Source organism: Podarcis melisellensis (assembly GCF_964234715.1).
Source record: "Podarcis melisellensis genome assembly, chromosome: 11".
NCBI classification, from domain to species: domain Eukaryota; kingdom Metazoa; phylum Chordata; class Lepidosauria; order Squamata; family Lacertidae; genus Podarcis; species Podarcis melisellensis.
Window position 1 is genome coordinate 11,997,536 of NC_138543.1, and position 17,752 is coordinate 12,015,287.

Sequence of the window (17,752 nt, forward strand, 5' to 3'; positions counted from 1 at the left end):
GGTCATTTCCAGGGAGTCTTCTCTTCTCATGAGGTGGCCAAAGTACTGGAGCCTCAGCTTCAGGATCTGTCCTTCCAGGGAGCACTCAGGGCTGATTTCCTTAAGAATGGATAGGTTTGATCTTCTTGCAGTCCATGGGACTCTCAAGAGTCTCCTCCAGCACCATAATTCAAAAGCATCAATTCTTCGGTGATCAGCCTTCTTTATGGTCCAGCTCTCACTTCCATACATCACTACTGGGAAAACCATAGCTTTAACTACTGAGCTATAAACAGGAATCAAATCACAGAATGGACCAGAAAACACCAGGTTGGTTGTATGCCAGACACAACTGGCAAAAACGTACTTGATGTCCAGGTTTGTCCAAGCAGTGCAATGTTTCAAATGACAACTCTGTATCCTTCCACAGATTATCAGTGGAAAGAACTTGTGTGTCATGGCACAGCACTGTTAACACAGTTTAATCAATGAAAGTGCTCAGAAAAGGCTGGTGGTTAATTCATTTGCTACTCCTGCGCTCTGACTCAAAAGCAAAGGATCGGAGAATTATAGTCCATATTGATCATAGATCAATGTCGGCAAATGTTAATGACTATCAAGCCCTTATTCAGCCCACAAAAGTGGCTCTCAGTAATTTTTACTGATGAGTAAAAGCAGGAATCATTGATTAAATACATGAAGGAGCAGAGGGTTCTTAAACAAGGAACAACATTTCATTAGAGACCCTGATAAGTCATTTTCTTATAATGACTTTTGTTAAGAAACTCCACCTATTCCTTCTCATTTGTTGCTGGAATAAATACAAGAATAATCATTCACTGCTCGGCTAACTCATTCTGGTTTGAATGTTGCTCTGATATCTGGTTCTAAACTGATCTGTATTCTGTTCTTGGCTACAGCTTTCTTGTACATGCACAGGCAGTGAAACAGATGCATTGGGCGTGTGAATATGTGATCTTCTGTGCAGGCTGGGGAACTGTGATAAGCCAGTGGGCCACACTTGCTCATAGGCAACTTGCCAAGGGCCACATGCTAGCAATGGGTGGAACTGAGCTCAAGCAATGGATGTGAGTCTTGTTTTTGCAGATCTTCCAAGTGTCCCTATCTTCCAGGGATGTCCCTGATTTAAAGAAGCTGTCCTGGTTTGTGATTTGATCCCATAATATCCTGCTTTTCCTTAGGATGTTCTTATTTTCATTGGAGAAATGTTGGAGGGTATGAAATTATTTGACCCCTAAGATTCTGTATGAAAGAACTTCCCAGTGGATTGCAGTTTGGTTATTATTTCCTCTGTGTTACCCTTTTCTCATTCACGATACCGAATCCATTTGGTCTGAGTGTAATTCTCGAACGCAGCTTTAACCATCAATCCATTCAGTGTGGAATGGAATTCTAAGAACATTTTTTTAAAAAACACCCATTTAATTGACACTCTTGACAAACAACATAACAGGCTAATTGGGAATAAACGGTGTGAAATAAATTTAGTGCAGGAGATTTCATGATTCTCAGCCACGGGTTGTCAGCTAATTTATTCGGTAAAATAGCAAATGGCATGAATTAATTGGCACTTGCCTTCAATACTTACTCCGTGGCTCCTTCTCTTCTGCTGCCGTATTCACTGGAAAATTGGAGCTGTGCACATCCGTATTGTTACTGCATTCACCCAATTTTCACCTGTAACTGCTCTGCTCCTGACTGCTGTCTTAGGCTCCAGTCCTATGCACCGTTATCTATTAAAGCACTATTGTACTCAGTGCCAGATTAACATATAACCTAAACAAGCGATAGCTTAGGGCCCCACTCTCTTGCCCCCCAATTCACTATTAATATACCCCTTCTTAATTGTATTTCAGTTCAACAATTACTTTGATAAAATTTTGTTATGTGCAAATGGCTTTAGATACCTATTAGGTCCATAAATTACCATATACCATATATTCAACACCAAAAAAGCAACAATTTGTTGTTGACAAAGGACAGCTGAGCATATAAAGAGCCCCATTATCTTCAGTAGCTTAGGGTCTCATCAAACCTAAATCCGGCTCTGATTGTACTTGAACTTAAAAAGGTAAAGGTAACCCATGACCATTATGTCCAGTCGTGGACGACTCTGGGGTTGCAGCGCTCATCTCGCTTTATTGGCCGAGGGAGCCAGTGTACAGCTTCCGGGTCATGTGGCCAGCATGACTAAGCTGCTTCTAGTGAACCAGAGCAACGCATGGAAATGCCTTCCTGCCAGAGCGCTATCTATTTATCTACTTCCACTGGTGTGCTTTTGAACTGCTAGGTTGGCAGGAGCTGGGACCAAGCAACGGGAGCTCACCCCGTCGTGGGGATTCAAACCGCCGACCTTCTGATCAGCAAGCCCTAGGCTCTGTGGTTTAACCACAGAGCTTACTTGAACTTACTTCCAAGTAAATATGCATAGGATAGGGATGCCCCCTCCCCCTTTGGTCAACATAGAATAACCTTGAGTCCCACAAAATCTATTTTGTTAGGATAGGTCAGGCCTGCACTGGCCAGGCTGATAGCCTCATTAGCTGAAACTTTTTAATATTGAGAGTGCTTTTCTTTCTCTGGTGACAACATCATTGGATCTGATAAGGGTGATGTACAAAAATAGCAGTAAGAAATTTAGTCCACTGGTCGATTAAGATGTTCTTTCTCCTAAAGACTAGGCTCTTGTGACCATAGAAACTACCCCTGTGACATCAGCATGGGTGAAAGGGGCTAGGAACATCTTAGCATCGCAAAGGTACATCCTTTGTTTCCTCTTGCACTCTTAATTTTGATTAGCGAGGCAGGACCAGATAATGACAAAATGGTGAGACATTTTATTTTGCACATGTTTCAGGATTAAAAAAAGCATGAACAGCAATTTATAAAATCCAGAAGCTCACACTATATTTTTGCAACTTTGCCAGTACTGAACATAATTATAGTAGTAAGAAAGGCAGAGCCACACGAGAAACAAATCTCTTAAAAATTGATTCGGCACAAAAAACCCCACCCACTTCTTTTAATACTATTATTTTGATGCTTCTTATGTACTTTTGCCTCTCTGGCAGAATTAAGTAGTATAATGGGCTATCTGCTAGATTTTCTGGCAGAAAAGCTCAGGGTTTAAGTAAAAAAGAGGAGATTTGGCTTTGGCATTCCAATAAAGAATATCCTTCAATATTCATAAAAGCTATTTCATTCCTAGTTCAGCTACTGTGTAGAAGAAGGGTGATAATTTTATTCATTTAAAAGCAACAAAGTACCTTTCTAATAAGTATTAATGCTCATCCTAGGCTTTATGACTGCTTAATTTAGAATGAAAAGCAAATACAAGATTAGTTGGCCAAGTCTCACATCTGCCAGGATTCTGTGCTTTTATTTTCTCGATGGCCTGAACAGCAACTGCAAAATGTCTAAATCCTAGATGTTAAAATTAAACAGTACAGAGACAGTTGCCTTAAGTGTGGGGTGTGTTTATGATATGTGGATGGTGATCTTAGATACCATATTGGCCTGAATATAAGCCTCACTCCCCCCCCCCAATTCTGACCGTGAAAAGTTAAAGTGTGGCTTAAATTTGCGACCTTACAAAAATTGGCTTTTATGATATTGCTGCTGAAACAGACATACGGTAAAATGGAATGGGTGTGAGTGCCTGTGGAATTTTAAGGGAGCAGCTTATATCTGGGTATTGCCTCCCCCCAATTTTTTTAAAAGGTGTGGCTTATATTCAGGTGCGGCTTATATTCGGGCCAATACGGTATGTCCAATAATTTTGGTGTAACAAGTGGGATTTTTGACTTCTTCTTTTTTAAGCAGTATCCAATGTCCTCTCAGGAGCTGCTTTTTTGAAAGCCTTCTCAGCTTCAACAGCAGTTTCACAGGCAACATGATAAGAAATACTTGAAATACAAATTGAGAGCCCCCTTGAATGCATGAAACTAGCTGTGTGGTTCTTGCTTCCCAGTATTCTAAGACCCAAGCCAAAGGTGATCAAATGAATTAACCTCAACTAATGAATTATCAAAAGGGTGGACTTAACAAAATATATCCTCCTCATTGAATGTGCATCTCCTGCTGTTGCCAAATGAAATACAGATAAAAGCCTTTCTCTGCCATTCAATATGTGCTCAGGATTCCAGCGCATGGTGGACAACCTACACACTTCTGATAGGCTGCTCTTCTCCAAACAAGCTGTCAATGCATGGATAGCATGGGGAAGAGGCAAGCACAGATAATGGAAATAGCTGCAAGGACAAAGTTGTGAAGCCCCTGCTTTCCTAACTCATGTCAAGCGTTTGGGGAATCTAAAATGCTTCTGAGGTCCAGCTCTGAGGACCTTCTGGCGGTTCCCTTACTGTGAGAAGTGAGGTTATAGGGAACCAGGCAGAGGGCCTTCTCAGTAGTGGCACCCACCCTGTGGAACACCCTCCCATCAGATGTCAAGGAAGTAAACAACTATCTGACTTTTAGAAGACACCTGAAGGCAGCCCTGTTTAGGGAAGTTTTTAATGTTTGATGTTTTATTGTGTTTTTAATATTCTGTTGGGAGCCGCCCAGAGTGACTGGGGAAACCCAGCCAGATGAGCGGGATATAAATAATAAAATTATCATCATCATCATCGGGATGGCATGCAACAATATCTTTGATTGGTGGCCAAGGTAACAGTTCTGACAGGCTGGATATAGTCCACTTTTCTTCAGTTGGTGGGTGTTTTGAGAGCCAGACTTAGGGCAGACTTTAAGCATACCAGAAAGAGCCATGGACAGTTCCAGAGGGAGGAAATCCCAGGAAACAGCCCTCCCCACTTGCCTCCTCAATTGCTGGACTCCTGTCCTTAATGTATACTATTATTTTTAGTTGCAGGGTCATAACATATGGGACACAACTCACTCACCTGTAAATAAAATTTGCCTTTCTGTGCCCCTCATTTTTCTAGTATGGCCACTGGCAGCAGCACCTGTCAGTTTCTAGTATTACTATCAATTTTATCATTTTAAAGAAGAAGGAAGATAGTGGATGAGAAAGAGCAGGATAAAAAGAATCAAGGAGAGGAAGTAGGAAAAAAGAAATGGGGGGGCAGTGTAAAAATACTAAAAGCGATATCAACATTGGAGGATGAGACTGAACATAGGTGGGGGGGGGGTTGGTTGGAGGAGAGGTGGAAAGAAGAGCTAATTTGTCCATGGCTAGGGGCGTAATCTGGATGGTTCTGTCAGGGGTGCAAGATCACCTCACTACGGCTCTGCTGACATGAGAGGCAAGTGGTCCAAGCACCAAGCAAAGGTAAAGGACAAGGACCCCTGGATGGTTAAGTCCAGTCAAAGGTGCTCAGCTTGCTTTCAGGCCGAGGGAGCCTGCGTTTGTCCACAAACAGCTTTCCGGGTCATGTGACCAGCAGGACTAAACTGCTTCTGGCACAACGGGACACCATTACGGAAACAAGAGTGCATGGAAACATAGTTTACCTTCCCGCCACAGTGGTACCTATTTATCTACTTGCACTGGTGTGCTATCATAACTGCAAGAGGAGCTGGGACAGAGCAACAGGAGCTCACCCCGTCGCTGGGATTCAAACTGCCAATCTTCTGATTGGGAAGACCAAGAGGCTTGGTGGTTTAGACCATAGCACCACCCGTGTCCTCAATAAACAAGCACACAATCACCTGCCATTGTAAGGCTCAAGCAATGGAGATGTTGCCATTGGCTGTGGGTTTCTTGTGATGTCACAAAAGCACTTGGCAACTGAGTGGATATACAGACAGGCCAAGGGGAAAGCCCTTTTCTCTTTCCAGCAGGACACACCTGGCAATGGATGTGACATTCAACACTGCCCAGGTTTCTTCCACTTGGAGGAGGCAAACTGGTGAATGGAAGGAGGCAATCCTCCAGCAGTGGGATGCTAGGGAGTGATAATAAGTCAAGTTTGCTTGCTTGAAGGCTGCTGGTATCCATGGTTGGAAGCTGGCGGACGTCTCATGATTGACCTGAGAGAAGCTGGCGGATGTTGGTGAAAACATTGTCTGGAGAGCTCATCTCAGGCTGCAGCAAGCAGATGAAGGGTAAAGGTGAAGGTGAAGGACCCCTGGACTGTTAAGTCCAGTCAAAGCTGACTATGGGGTTTTGTGCTCATTTTGCTTTCAGGCCAAGGGAGCCAACGTTTGTCCACAGACAGCTTCCCGGGTCATGTGGCCAGCATGACTAAACCGCTTCTAGCACAAAGGGACACCGTGATGGAAGCCAGAGTACATGAAACGCCGTTTACCTTCCTGCCACAGCAGTACCTATTTATCTACTTGCATTGGTATGATTTTGAACTGCTAGGTTGGCAGAAACTGGGGCAGAGCAACGGGAACTCACTCCATCGCACTGATTCGAATCTCCAACCTTCTGATCGGCAAGCGCCACCTGCGTCTCTCAAGCACCCAGCATCCTTATGTTAGCTCTTCAGTTTCAATTGCTGGATACCAGGCTGTTAGTTTTATTTATTTTAAAGCCACCATACTGTATGTATATATATATTTAATAAAGTGTATAAAGAGGCAGCCAGTCTATGACATACCTACTGGGCATGTGACAGGATTTAAAGTGTTACACAATATCTGAGTCTATTCCTGCTGTGCTGTGTTGGACAGAATGATCCTGCCTTGTTATCGCTAAGGCTTATCAGAAGCTTCCTCTGTTCTGTTAGCTAATTAGCAACCTGGCCAGCAGCACATAACTTATTGGGATGAACTGTAATGAATTCATTGTGGAGAATGCTCCTTTCAAGCTGCCCTGCTGAGATGTGTCACTTCCCCTCTTTTAAAGAAATACCACTACAGTGGTACCTCGGGTTAAGAACTTAATTCGTTCCGGAGGTCCGTTCTTAACCTGAAACTGTTCTTAACCTGAGGTACCACTTTAGCTAATGGGGCCTCCCGCTGCTGCCGTCCCGCTGGCACACGATTTCTTTTCTCATCCTGAGGTAAAGTTCTTAACCCGAAGTATTACTTCCAGGTTAGCGGAGTCTGTAACCTGAAGTGTCTGTAACCCGAGGTGTTTGTAACCCGAGGTACCACTGTAGTCTAGTTGAAACTGGGAATTTCACCATAGCAGGAACCCCCAAAATTTGTCATAATGTTTCACTGGGGGCTAAGTTGGGTGGCAGTTTAAGGAGGCAACAATGCTTGGGATATTATCGCTTGCCTTATCAAAACTCTCCCCCCCCCCTTAGGGTGCATGATTCATGCTCTTGGATTTGCACCACCACCAAGCAGTGATAAAGTGAAGGTCTGAGGTAATTTCCTGCAGGGAAATGGTGGACAGGCAGGGGCCTTCTTCCACCCACACTGCCAACCACTTTTCTTTGCCCAAGCAGGTGCATGATGTGACCCATGAGGGCAGCAAAAGAATAACAATAACAATAATACAGTGGTACCTTGGTTTACAAACTTAATCCATTCCAGAAGTCTGTTCTTAAATCAAAGCGTTCTTAAACCAAGGCATGCTTCCCTATAGCAGCAGGGAACTCAATTTACAAAGGGAACACACTCAACATGTTCTGCTTCCAAGGCAAAGTTCACAAACCAAAACACCTACTTCTGGGTTTGCAGTGTTCTTCATCCAAGTTGTTCATAAACTATGTTCTTAAACCAAGGTACAGCTGTAATAATAATAATAATAATAATAATAATAATAATAATAATACTGCTGTAATAATTTTATTTATACCCCACACATTTGGCTGGGTTTCCTCAGCCACTCTGGGCGGCTTAGAAGACATAAAAAAATGGCAAAACATTAGACATTAAAAGTTTCCCAATACAGGGTTGCCTTCAGATGTCTTCTAAAAGTCAGATAGTTGTTTATTTTCTTGAAAACTGATGGGAGGGCGTTCCACAGGGCGGAAGAGAAGAGTTACATCTGAGCAGCTATCAAGCTATTATCAACTCTTGAGTGCTAGATCAGAGCTTGTGTTTTGGTAGCAGTAAAGGGGAACACACAACTCAGATAAACAATGGCTTGCATGCTCAGAGGGATTATCTGCCTATATTCCTGTGTTTAAAAGGTGCTTCTCATTACCTTATTCTGAAAATGCTTAAACTCTCACTATAACGTCTTCAGAGCAAAGTATTGACTGCATTCACATAAACTGTGGTTTACTGGGCACGAGTCAAATCTTGCCCGCTTCACTCTTCCCCACCCCCCTCAGCTCGCCCTTGGAGGAAATAAATAATGACATTTGATTTATGACTTACTGCGGTGTACAAACATGACAATTTTCTTCTTTTTATTTATTTAATATATCTTCTGATAAGTCTTCCTTTAGTATGGGAACACTTTCAAATGCATTCCAAAGTGGGAAGTACTTTTGGGGCAACAAAACTCTGTTTACTCTGTATAATCAAAAGATAATGGGTTTGAAAAAAAAATCTGTCCCTGGAGCCTGTGGGGCAGGCAGCGGGGAGAAGCGCTCTTTTCCCCGCCGCCCGCCTGCAGACCAGGTCCGGGGACAGAGGGAGGACGCGCTGCGCCTCCCCGCTGTCCCCGGAGCTTGCGGGGCTGGCGGCTGGGAGAAGCACGCGTCTCCCCGCCGTCAGCCTCCAAACCACATGGGGAGACAGCGGGATGGCGGCGTTCCGCCTCCCCGCTGTCCCCCGACCTTGTGGGACTGGCGCTGCGGCTCTCCTGAAGCCTGGAGAGCGAGAGGGGTCCGTGCGCACCGACCCCTCTCGCTCTCCAGGCTTCAGCGAAAGCCTGCATTCGCCCCATAGGACGCACGCGCATTTCCCCTTCATTTTTGGAGGGGGAAAAGTGCGTCCTATAGGGCGAAAAATACGGTACTTTGATAAAATACATATTTTGTTATGTGCAAATGGCTTTAGATACCTATTAGGTCCATAAATTATCATATAGCGTATAGGCAACACAAAAAAGAGCGACAATTTGTTGTTGACATAGGACAGCTGGACATATAAAGGGCCCCATTACCTCCAGTAGCTTAGGGCCTCATCAAACCTAAATCCAGCCCTGTCTACATGTGTGGGCGATAGCCAGATGCAACAGAAGAAATGGATCCTGCATCCTTTATCATTGTGTAGAGGAGGACTTTTCAGCCAATGTCGCTTGTCCTGCAAACTACGCCTGCTGACATTTCCTGATCTCTTTTGAATCTGGTCACTCAGTGCACGTTTCCTAATGTCTTTCTAACCTCCAAGAAACTCCTCTGGCCTAGCCAGTTCAGAGAAATGTCTGAAAATAAATTCTCTGTATCGCATCTAATAGAATGCACTCAGAGTTCTGTGAAACTCAATGTGCGAAGAAGGCAAATGTGAAATGACTGAAGATGGGATGCAATTAAAACTAGATAAGACACACCGCCTAATTAGTGCTTGTTTCCAGGTACTCAATTTGTTGGAAGTGAATGCAAAACATCAGCCTGGCTGGTACAGGAGGTCTTTTTAGGGCTTCTCAAGTTGTGTACTTGCTGTAGTCCTTGTCTAATGCTAGCAGGGCAATATTTTGTTCTCTTGCACAAGGATGTGAGGTGTTGGTTATATAAAATAAAGCAGGAGAGATTTGTGCTTCAGCCCCAAAGATGTAGTATGCTTAGCCTACAAGAACTGAATATGAAAGCAATATGAAGGGATTCAAGATGTTTAGGGATAAACGCAGCAAGGGAACAGATAAGCTTGCTGGTGTTTAGAGGGTTACATGAGAGTTTGTGCCATTGTGTGGTCAGTTTTTGGAGAAGTAAAGCGACAGCAATAATAACAATTAATGCAGCTTAAAAAGCCAGTGGCAAAATATGTCAAGTTTTCTACAATAGAAGTACTACCTGAAGAGAAGATATTGGGACAATCAGTGCCGGATTTACGTATAAGCTAAGCAGGCTATAGCTTAGGACCCCACTCTCTTGGGGGCTCCAAAAAAATTTAAAGGGAAAAAAACCCTGGATGTACATTTCCAAAATATAAGATAAAAAAACAAATAAAATAAAACTTGCATACAGCAACACTGTTTTGTGTTGTGTAGGCTCCTGTGATGTAAGTAATGGGCCCCGGCTGCTAGCCTGCTCCCTAAAATATCACTGGTTTGCTCATTTCTATATATAGGGTGCCTACACTCTGCATGTGCAAATGTCTTTAGATACCTATGAGGTCCATAAATTACCATATACCATATATTCAACACAAAAAACAGCGACAATTTGTTGTTGACAAAGGACAGCTGGACATATAAAGGGCCCCGTTACCTTCAGTAGCTTAGGGCCTCATCAAACCTAAATCCGGCTCTGGGGACAATGCTTGAGAAACAACTGAACTAAAGCTGCAATCCTTGCCAGTACGCTCTGGATGCCTTAAACTACAACTCCCATCAGCACCAGCAAGCACACCCACACTGCCTGGTGCTGATAGGAATTGTAGTCCAATACCCCAGAGGACAAGATCACACTTCAAAATGACCTTGACAGATTAGAGAACTGGGCCAAAACAAATAAGATGAATTTTAACAGGGAGAAATGTAAAGTATTGCACTTGGGCAAAAAAAAATGAGAGGCACAAATACAAGATGGGTGACACCTGGCTTGAGAGCAGTACATGTGAAAAGGATCTAGGAGTCTTGGTTGACCACAAACTTGACATGAGCCAACAGTGTGACGCGGCAGCTTAAAAAGCCAATGCAATTCTGGGCTGCATCAATAGGAGTATAGCATCTAGATCAAGGGAAGTAATAGTGCCACTGTATTCTGCTCTGGTCAGACCTCACCTGGAGTACTGCGTCCAGTTCTGGGCACCACAGTTCAAGAAGGACACTGACAAACTGGAACATGTCCAGAGGAGGGCAACCAAAATGGTCAAAGGCCTGGAAACGATGCCTTATGAGGAACGGCTAAGGGAGCTGGGCATGTTTAGCCTGGAGAAGAGGAGGTTAAGGGGTGATATGATAGCCATGTTCAAATATATAAAAGATTGTCACATAGAGGAGGGAGAAAGGTTGTTTTCTGCTGCTCCAGAGAAGCGGACACGGAGCAATGGATCCAAACTACAAGAAAGAAGATTCCACCTAAACATTAGGAAGAACTTCCTGACAGTAAGAGCTGTTCGACAGTGGAATTTGCTGCCAAGGAGTGTGGTGGAGTCTCCTTCTTTGGAGGTCTTTAAGCAGAGGTTTGACAACCATATGTCAGGGGTGCTCTGATGGTGTTTCCTGCTTGGCAGGGGGTTGGACTCGATGGCCCTTGTGGTCTCTTCCAACTCTATGATTCTATGATTCTATGACCTCTGGAGGTCACTAGGTTGGAAAAGGCTGTACAAAGGAGTAAGATCCATTGAACATAATAGGATTTACTTCTGAACAAACCTGCATAGGGCTGAGCTGCTGTTTCCTTAACAGGACCCTACAGAAAAGGATAAAGTAAAATGATATGAATTGGACATGACATATCTTATCATTTATCTTTTAAAATAATGGCTTGTTTAAGATAGTTACACCTCACCCTCCTGCTTTAATAAGGTGTCCACGGCGGCTCAGAAGCCATAAACTAATAAAAAATACAAAAACACATTCAACTAAATCCGATCCAACCTAAAACCAACAAAATAAAAGCATTCAGCAAGATTAAAACACAACAGGACGTTATGTTCCCTAAAGTTAAATTAGCTACCTTGAATATCAGTCTTCCCGACAAACATGCCGAACATTCAAACATACATATTAACTACAGAGATATGTTTGACAGGAAGGGCAAATGTTCAACAGGTAGAATAGCAATGGCTAAATATTTGTGATCTTGTAGAGCTTTGTTTATCTGAGTGGCTTACTGGTTAGGTTCAGTGAAGTGCAGCCCAGGGAGTGCCATCTAGTAGCTGTTGTAGCATCCATCACCCCAAGGTAAAAGTAAAGGTAAGGGACCCCTGGACGGTTAAGTCCAGTCAAAAGCGACTATGGGGTTGCAGCGCTCATCTCACTTTCAGGCCGAGGGAGCCAGCGTTTGTCCACAGACAGCTTTCTGGGTCATGTGACCAGCAGGACTAAACCGCTTCTGGCACAACAGGACACCGTGACGGAAACCAGAGTGCATGGAAACACCATTTACCTTCCCGCCACAGTGGTACCTATTTATCTACTTTCACTGGTGTGCTTTCAAAATGCTAGGTTGGCAGGAGCTGAGACAGATCAATGGGAGCTCACCCTGTCGCAGGGATTTAAACCACCAATCTTTTGATTGGGAAGCCCAAGAGGCTTGGTGGTTTAGACCATAGCACCACCCGTGTCCTGAATAAACAAGCACACAATCACTGATAGGTCCACCCACCATTGTGAGGCTCAAATCAATGAAGATGATGCCTCCCCAGCTGTTGCCATTGGCTGTGGGTTTCTTGTGATGTCACAAAAGCACTTGGCAACTGAGTGGATATAAAGGCAGGCCAAGGGGAAAGCCCTTTTCTGTTTCCAACAGGACACAGCTGGAAATGGATGTGGCATTCAGCACTGCCCAGGCTCTGGCGCAATGGGACACTGTGACGGAAACCAGAGTGCATGGAAACGCTGTTTACCTTCCTGCCTCAGCGGTACCTATTTATCTACTTGCACTGGTGTGCTTTCAAACTGCTAGGTTGGCAGGAGCTGGGACAGAGCAACGGGAGCTCACTCCGTCGCGGGGATTCAAAGCACCCACCTCCTGATTGGCAAGCCCAAGAGGCTCAGTGGTTTAGACCACAGCACCACCCGTGTCCCCTGACAGTTGGCCACGCAGCCTGGGGCTGATGGGATTTGGGTGTCCAGAGCATCTGGAGGCAGTGGAGAAGAAAGCCATGGGAACCCATCCTGGAATAATGTTGCAAAATGGAATCTGAAGAGGAAGATGCAGGAGATATGCCTGTCTCGGAGGACCTGCTCCCTGATTTACAGGCCTTTTCCCACCTGGCCTGGAAGGGTGGGGCCCTGACTGGCTCCAGCTACAAAACTGAGGCTGCTGAACAGACTCTGGGGTTGGGGTATTGCTTACGGGGTTATGTTGGGGACAGAGTTGTTGTTTCTGATGTTACTTTTTGTATCTTTATTTTAGATACAAAATAGCAGATGAGGGGGAAAGCTGGGAAATAATGGGAGAGGAGGAGGAGGAAGCACCAGGCAATACACTGTTAGCTCCTAAGGAGAGGAAGAGTTGGAAGTCGGCCAAAGCGTTGCCAGGCAACCAGCAGATAAGCCAGAATCAGAGGATGTGTCTTCTGGGGGAAGAGACAGGCCAGCCGTGTAGTCCCAGGATGAGGAGGTTAGAGAAGCTCAGAGAGCAACGGAAAGGAAGTAGAAGAAAGGTGGGATTTTGGTGTCCCTCCTGTTGGGGGAGAGATGATGAGTCAGCAACTAAGCTTAATGAGGCTCTGGATTGGTTTTTCTTGTAAATAAATTAACACAAAATTGACGGAGAGTCCTTGCTGCTTATTAGGCCGCTTGCCTGCCAGAGATCATTATATGTCAGGCTAGGGAGGTCGACTCCACCATTCCTCCTCTGCCCAGGCCCTGACAGCATTGTTAATTATATAAGTAAAAAAATATTTATCCTGGCTCATGATCTGTATCTATTATCACAATCACAGCTGAAGTTTAGGAAAGGCAGTGTGTCCCTTATCCCACCAATGAAAGCAATCAAACGTTTTCCTCGAGCTCTACACCTTAGTCACATTTTACACTGTGTAATATTCCACTAACCTTTACCTAATTACCTCCTGATGAGGCAATGGCTTGAGAGAGCTTCGGTCATGTTTAATAAATACCTGGCAGCTTCCCATAGTCTGATCAGCTGATTGTCACAGAGCTATTAGTTCAACCTCCTCTTCTTCTTGCAGCTGATTCCATTTCATTCTTTTAGCCCATTAAACTGGGAAAACACCTCCTTTTGAATCCTCAGCCTTTACCTTATGTCCGGTAAGGGCATCGCTAATATAATTTTCAAGTATCAAAATAGGTTTGGACAAATGATTGTGGGTGGGTGTGACAGAAAAAGAGAGAGTCACTTTTTGCATAAACTGTCTACTTCTACTGGACTGGTTTACAAATCCTACAGATCTGTCTCTGATGTAGGGGTGCTTCTGAGCTAGCTCAATTTTTTTTAAAGCAAAGAATACCCATGGATGAATATGTTATGATTTTGTTATAATTATTAGAATGCAGAACTGATGTAGCTTCTATATAAGGTCCATGACAAGAAGTTGAAAGGAGATTATTCTGCTGCCAGGGCATGTTTCAGCAGAATATGCATTTGTCATTCCAACCCTATGTCATGTGCGCATGCAAGAAGAAGAAGAGTTTGGATTTGATATCCCGCTTTATCACTATCTAAGGAGTCTCAAAGCGGCTAACAATCTTCTTTCCCTTCCTCCCCCACAACAAAGACTTTGTGAAGTGAGTGGAGCTGAGAGACTTCAAAGAAGTGTGACTGGCCCAAGGTCACCCAGCAGCTGCATGTGGAGGAGCGGAGACGCGAATCCAGTTCCCCAGATTACGAATCTACTGCTCTTAACCACTACACCACACTGGCAAGCATGTTAATTATTCTGTGAAGAAACAATTTTTTATGAGAACGGCCTTTAAATATTAACGAAGTTTACCAGGACCTGAAATTTAAGCCATTCTAGTTAATTTTCCTTACCAGCCAGGTATTTTATTTTGTTTAGACGGAATTAAATTTCTTCAAGCCAACACTATTCCCCCCCCCCCCCGGGGAAAAAGTTAACTTCAAACCAGCAATGTTCCACAAATTTTATGCAGTGCTAGTCACTTTATAGACTTCTCTTTTTTGATTATACATATTGTGGTTTTTCTGTTGATTTTTTTCTGTCAACGGCCTGAGACCTCCAGGTATAGGGCAATACAGTGGTACCTCTGGTTACGTACTTAATTCGTTCCAGAGGTCCGTTCTTAACCTGAAATTGTTCTTAACCTGAAGCACCACTTTAGCTAATGGGGTCTCTCACTGCCGCCGCACCGCCGGAGCATGATTTCTGTTCTCATCCTGAAGCAAAGTTCTTAACCGGAGGTACTATTTCTGGGTTAGCAGAGTCTGTAACCTGAAGCGTATGTAACCTGAAGCATATGTAACCTGAGGTACCACTGTATATAAATTCAATAAATAATAATAATAAATCTCTCTCCACATGGGCTGCAGATTACAACAACTCTCGGGCTTGTAAGTTTTGTGATGAGGGTGGCCACCGCTGCCGGCAGGGGGTGGGAGGGAGAAGAGAGGGCAGACGAGGTGTTCATCCTGACCCAGACCACTTCAGTCAAACTGTTCTGCTGGCAACTTCGCAGGTTTCAGTGAACGCAGGGAGTTTTCCCATCGTGGCTGTTGCTCACTCAGCCTTTGTGCTATTCCAGCTGTCGAAACAGCAGCCTCAGCCCCTGTCAGCGCTGACACCAGGCCTGGCAGGAGCAGCAGCAGCAGTTTATCTCCGAGTCATTTGTCTCATGTCAAACATGTGTTTGTGTCTGCTAAGCTGAAGCCAGGCGCTGCTGGCGGGCGGCGAGAGGCTTAATTGCGAGAGATCTTGTTTGGCAGCCTTCGCCGTTACAGAAGGACTTGTGCCCTTTTGCCAGCCCCCGCATGATAGGAAGGGTGTTTGTGTGTAGTCGGGGGGGCCCAGGAAGACTCCCTCTGACAACAGCACCGCTGGCTGCTTTCTGCACACTTTGCTGTGCCTCAACACAACCTTCCCTCCAGCCAGCACCTCCAGCTGCTGTGCACTTTACAGGGACACATGGCCTTCCGCAAGGGCTGAGGTTGGTATGGCAACAAAATTCTGCATCACTGCCTGATGCCAGTTCAAACAGGATGAAAACTTTTGCTAACCCATTCATTTTTTGTTGTTGTTGCTTAAATCTTCAGCTCCATTCTCTTCTATTGCCATCTCCTCTTTTACACATATGCAGGGCAGGATATCGGCTGTTGATAGGGATATATGTGTGTACCATATTTTTCTTCAGATAAGACATGTATAAGACTACCCCTATCTTTTTGAGTCCAAAATTAAGAAATAAATCATTGCAACATTCTATGCATAACACGACCCCCCAATTTTAAACTTTAAATTTTTTGGGGGGAGAAATATAGTCGGAAATACGGAAAAAATACAGAAATATACAGTAAATACGAAATACGGAAAAAATATGGAAATATACAGTATTTTTTTCCAAAAGATGCCATGATAACCAGTCGATTGGTACCTTGGTCTGATAGAGATATTTAAGATAGTTAAGTCCAGTCGCAAACGACTCTGGGGTTGCGGTGCTCATCTCACTTTACTGGCTGAGGGAGCCGACGTTTGTCCACAGTTTTTCTGGGTCATGTGGCCAGCATGACTATGCCACTTCTGGTGACACCAGAGCAGCACAAGGAAACGCTGTTTACCTTCCCGCCAGAATGGTATCTATTTATCTACTTGCACTTTTTGGCTTGCTTTCGAGCTACTAGGTTGGCAGGAGCTGGGACCGTGCAACAGGAGCTCACCCCGTTGCGGGGATTTGAACTGCTGACCTTCTGATCAGCAAGCCCAAGGCTTAGTGGTTTTTACACCATTGCGCCATTCACATCCCTTACATACTATACATCCCTGCATATTTTACATGAACTAAACCATTCAGTATTCCATTGTCACATCCATCAACACTTATTTATACTGTTGAATTTATCTTAATGCTACCAGCATTTTTAAATGTGCACAATTTTCACCCATATATTCAGTAAACATTTTCCAGTCTTCTTTAAACATATGTTCTTCTTGTTCTCTTATTCTGTATGTTAAATCTGCAAGCTGCGCGTATTCCATCAGTTTAAGTTGCCATTTTTCTATGATTGGGACCTCGCTCGTTTTTCATTTTTGGGCTTGCAAAACACGGGCCGCAGTAGTGGCGTACATAATTTTACAATTTTTAAATTATTATTAATTTTACAATAACTATTCTTTTAATTGTACTGTTCTCAACCGGAACAGGAGCTCCTGTTGTTCTTTTGGCAAAGCCAGTAGTTAAGCAGTGTGTGACACTGTTTTTGCTCAGATTGGCTTTTGGTGGCATAAGCCAGAAAGCGAAACGGTTTATTTAGAAAAGCACCGCTCCACAAAAAGTTGGAGGCGGTAAGCCGGGAAGCAGTCAATAGGATTTAGAACCAGAGAACAAAGCCAGAGAAGTGAAACCTATCAAAAGGACAGCCTGAGGGAGATTCACCTGCTCTGTCAGATGGGACTTGTCAAAGGTAAAATGGCCCCCTTTGAGGTGGAAGGAAGAAAGCAAGCTGGGAGGAGGAGAGGCTGGAACCAACAGGCAATATGACACCTGCAACATGCACAGGTATAGGCCTCAACAGCTGGCTTCTCAGCCCCATTTCGGCTTCCCATCTGGCCAAAAAACTTGACATGAAAGGTAGGCGGGGTGCGCGCGCGTGCGCACGCACACACACACACAAACTCAGCAAGTTTTATTTTCTGATTCATAACCCCAGAGGACTGAAAAACAATCTAAGCAGAACAGGACATAGATTAATAGTCACGGAATGACTTCAGAGTTGGTGCGCATGATCCCTGAAAACAATTAATGAGTGAGAGAGACAAATAGCAGGTCACACTGGCATGATTTAAGGGGCACAGGAGCCAACTTCTAAGGGCCATGTTCCCTTCGACCTCCCAAATAAAATATTTGAGGGGACAGAGCCTCAAATATTGTTGAATATTGCAATCACGTCATGTGATCAATTTTTGCAGAGCA

At 44.1% G+C, this 17,752-nt stretch overlaps 1 long non-coding RNA gene across 1 annotated transcript in view; it reads left to right on the forward strand.

Annotated features, from left to right (window-relative positions):
• The first annotated feature begins 6,828 nt into the window (after nt 1-6,828).
• LOC309380717 overlaps nt 6,829-17,752 on the forward strand; it is a 370,732-nt gene continuing 359,808 nt past the window's right edge. The window contains exon 1 of the long non-coding RNA XR_014173069.1: nt 6,829-7,042. This is a non-coding gene — a long non-coding RNA (uncharacterized lncRNA). The remainder of the gene's footprint in view (nt 7,043-17,752) is intronic.